General features: G+C 38.9%; 1 pseudogene; it reads left to right on the top strand.

Annotated features, from left to right (window-relative positions):
- The first annotated feature begins 1,479 nt into the window (after positions 1-1,479).
- Positions 1,480-2,227, top strand: LOC104670193 (annotated as a pseudogene).
- The last annotated feature ends 2,096 nt before the right edge of the window (positions 2,228-4,323 follow it).

The raw sequence follows: 4,323 nt of genomic DNA, 5'->3' as shown, positions 1-4,323 counted from the left end.
GGCAGCAATCTTTGCTGTTCTGCAGCCTCTGCTGGTGATAACCAGGAAAACTGGGTCTGGGGTGGACCTCCAGCAAACTCTAGCAGACATTTTGAAGAGAGTCCTGACTGTTAGAAGGAAAACAAACAGAAAGCAATAGCATAAACATCAACAAAAAGGACACCCATGCAAAAACCCCATCCAAAGGTCCTCAGCATTAAAGACCAAAGGTAGATAAATTCATGAAGATTATGAAAAACCAGCCCTAAAAGGCTGAAAATTCCAAAAACCAGAACACCTCTTCTCCCTCAAAGGATCACAACTCCTCACCAGCAAGAGAACAAAGCTGGACTGAGAATGAGTTGGATGAATTGACAGAAGTAGGCTTCAGAAGATGGGTAATAACAAACTCCTCTGAGTTAAAGGAGCATGTTCTAACCCAATTCAAGGAACCTAAGAACCTTGATACAAAGATAGAGGAACTGCTAACTATAATAACCAGTTTAGAGAAGAACATAAATGACCTGAAGGAGCTGAAAACCACAGCACAAGAACTTCGTGAAGCATATAAAAGTATCAATAGCTGAATCGATCAAACTGAAGAAAGGATATCAGGGATTGAAGATCAACTTAGTGAAATAAAGCATGAAGACAAGATTAGAGAAAAAAGAATGAAAAGGAATGAACAAAGCCTCCAAGATAGATAAGACTATGTGAAAAGACAAAACCTATGGTTGATTGGCATACATGAAAGTGACAGGGAGAATGGAACTAAGTTGGAAAACACACTTCAGGATATCATCCAGGAGAACTTCCCAATCTAGCAAGAAAGGCTAACATTCAAATTCAGGAAATACAGAGAATACCACCAAGATACTCCTTGAGAAGAGCAACCTCAAGATACATAATTATCAAAATCCCCAAAGTTGAAATGAAGAAAAAATATTAAGGACAGCCAGAGAAAAAGTTCAGGTTACCCACAAAGAGAAGCCCATCAGACTAACAGCAGATCTATTTGCAGAAACCCTACAAGCTGGAAGAGAGTGGGGGCCAATATTCAACATTTTTAAAGAATTTTCAACCCAAAATTTCATATCCAGCCAAACTAAGCTTCATAAGTAAAGGAGAAATAAAATCCTTTATAGACAAGCAAATGCTGAGAGATTTTGTCACCACCAGGCCTGCTTTATAAGAGCTACTGAAGGAGGCACTAAATATGGAAAGGAAAACCCAGTAACAACCACTGCAAAAACATACCAAATTGTAAAGACCATCGACACTATGAAGAAACTACATCAACTAATGGGTAAAATCGCCAGCTAACGTCATAATGACAGGATCAAATTCACACATAACAATATTAACCTTAAATGTAAACAGACTAAATGCCCCCAGTTAAAAGACAAAGACTGGCAAATTGGATAAAGAGTCAAGACTTATTCGTGTGCTGTATTCAGGAGACCCATCTCACATACAAAGACACACACAGGTGGTGGAAAGATGGCGGAACAGGCTACCAAGTCCGTGTTGTTTGTGTATCTGGGTAACATTTGTCGATCACCCATTGCAGAAGCAGTTTTCAGGAAACTTGTAACTGATCAAAACATCTCAGAGAATTGGAGGGTAGACAGCGCGGCGACTTCTGGGTATGAGATAGGGAATGCCCCTGACTACAGAGGGCAGAACTGCATGAAGAGGCACGGCATTCCCATGAGCCACGTTGCCTGGCAGATTACCAAAGAAGATTTTGCCACATTTGATTATATACTATGTATGGAGGAAAGCAATCTGAGAGATTTGAATAGAAAAAGTAATCAAGTTAAAACCTGCAAAGCTAAAATTGAACTACTTGGGAGCTATGATCCACAAAAACAACTTATTATTGAAGATCCCTATTATGGGAATGACTCTGACTTTGAGACAGTGTACCAGCAATGTGTCAGGTGCTGCAGAGTGTTCTTGGAGAAGGCCCACTGAGGCAGGTTCATGCCCTGCTGTGGCCAGCCTGACTAGACCCCACCCTGAGGTCCTGCATTCTCAGTCAGTGTGTAATCATGTTCCAGAGCCCAAAGGCCCAGCTCTTTGTTCAGTTGACTTACAGTTTCTTACCTTAAAAATATTGTAGATGGAAATCAGTTATGTTTGGCAGAAGAATCAATAAAATTATTTGATTCTGACAGTTTATGGGGTATATTAAGCATTCTTAGACTAGTTGAACATCTCACTTTGCCCCAATTACAAAAATAGTAGAACAAGCAACATGAAACATAATAAAGGAAAACCTCACTTGAACGCCCAGGTCAGCATCTAAGCCCGCTGAGACTTAGATAGTCAAGTCTACCTCTTCAGTAGGTTTGTATGGATGGCCTGATGGAGGGCAGGCTCCCTCTGCTCCGTGTGCTACCTCTCTCTTCCCCAGGGCCTTTTATGGATTGACAGTAGCCCTCTCCATAGGAGCTCACAGTCTAGATTAGAAGTGTTTTAATTTATACACACCCATAGTGCACACTTGTATATTGAAAAGATAGGGAAGAGAGAAACATTTATGGAAACAGTCTATACTGTGTATACTAAACAGTGTATACTAAACTTCAATACTTCATGATTTTTGTCGAGCTTACTTCATGAGAAGGTCAGCTCATTTGCTCCCATCTGAACCACTTTGCCTCTGAAACTTCATTATATCCAGAAAGAAGGATGCTTGTATGCTAGTCTAACTATGGTCAGTTGAGGAATATGACTGTTTTTATATGCACATGTAACCCAAATGTCCAATATAAATTGGCTTATTTTTAAAAATAATTTTAAAAGTTGGGAAAAGCTTTATTATTTGGCATGCTTAAATATTAAGTATTCTTCATCAGCATTTAATAAATGTATAGGCAGATATAGGTAATTTCTGTGTATTTTGAGATAATGTCGAAATCATGAATATTTCAAAATAAACTGGGGAGTTATAAAAATACAACTAGAGATACATAAAAAAAAAAAAAGACATACACAGGCTCAAAATAAAGGGATGAAGGAAGATTTACCAAGCAAATGGAAAGCAAAAAAAGCAGGGGTTGCAATCCTAGTCTCTGATAAAACAAACTTTAAACCAACAAAGATCAAAAAAGACAAAGAAGGACATTATATAATGCTAAAGGGATCAATGCAACAAAAAGAGCTAACTATTCTAAATATATATGCACTCAATACAGGAGCACCCAGATTCATAAAGCAAGTTGTTAGGGACCTACAAAGAGACTTAGACTCCCACACAACAATAGTGGGACACTTTAACACTCCACTGTCAATATTAAACAGATCAATGAAACAGAAAATTAACAAGGATATTCAGGACTTGAATTCAACTCTGGACCAAGCAGACCTAATAGACATCTACAGAACTCTCCACCCCAAATCAACAGAATATACATTCTTCTTAGCACCACAACACTCTTATTCTGAAATTGACCACATAACTGGAAGTAAAACACTCCTCAGCAAATGCAAAAGCACGGATATCATAACAGTGTCTCAGATCACAGTGCAATCAAATTAGAACGCAGGATTAAGAAACTCACTCAAAACTGCAAAACTACATGGAAACTGAAGAGCCTGATCCTGAATGACTACTGGGTAAATAATGAAATTAAGGAAGAAATAAATAAGTTATTTGAAACCAATGAGTACAAAGACACAACATACCAGAATCTCTGGGACACAGCTAAAGCAGTGTTTAGAAGGAAATTTGTAGCACTAAATACCCACATGCAAAACCAGGAAAGATGTAAAATCGACACCCTAACATCACAATTAGTAGAACTAGAGAAGCAAGAAAAAAGAAATTCAAACACTAGCAGAAGAGAAGAAATAACTAGGATCAGAGCAGAACTGAAGGAGATAAGACACAAAAAACCCTCCAAAAATCAATGTATCCAGGAGCTGTTTTTTTGAAAAGATTAATAAAATAGACCACTAGCCAGACAAATAAAGAAGAAAGAGAGAAGAATCAATTAGACAGCATAAAAAAATGCCACAGCATTGACCGGGCGCAATGACTCACATCTGTAATCCCAGCACTTTGGGAGGCTGAGTCGGGTGAATCATGAGGTCGGGAGTTTGAGACCAACTGGCCAACATGGTGAAACCTCATTCTATTAAAAATACAAAAAATTAGCTGGGCGTGGTGGTGGGCACCTGTAATACCAGCTATTCAGGAGGCTGAGTCAGGAGAATTTCTTGAACCTGGGAGCCAGAGGTTGCAGTGAACCGAGATCACACCACTGCACTTCAGCCCAGGCAACAGTGCGAGACTCCATCTCAAAAAGAACAAAAAAAATAAAGGGGATATCACTA

The sequence above is a fragment of the Rhinopithecus roxellana genome, chromosome 8, assembly GCF_007565055.1.
Source record: "Rhinopithecus roxellana isolate Shanxi Qingling chromosome 8, ASM756505v1, whole genome shotgun sequence".
NCBI lineage: Eukaryota > Metazoa > Chordata > Mammalia > Primates > Cercopithecidae > Rhinopithecus > Rhinopithecus roxellana.
The sequence above is the reverse complement of the archived record's forward strand: the minus strand, read 5'-3'. Positions and strand labels throughout refer to the sequence as shown.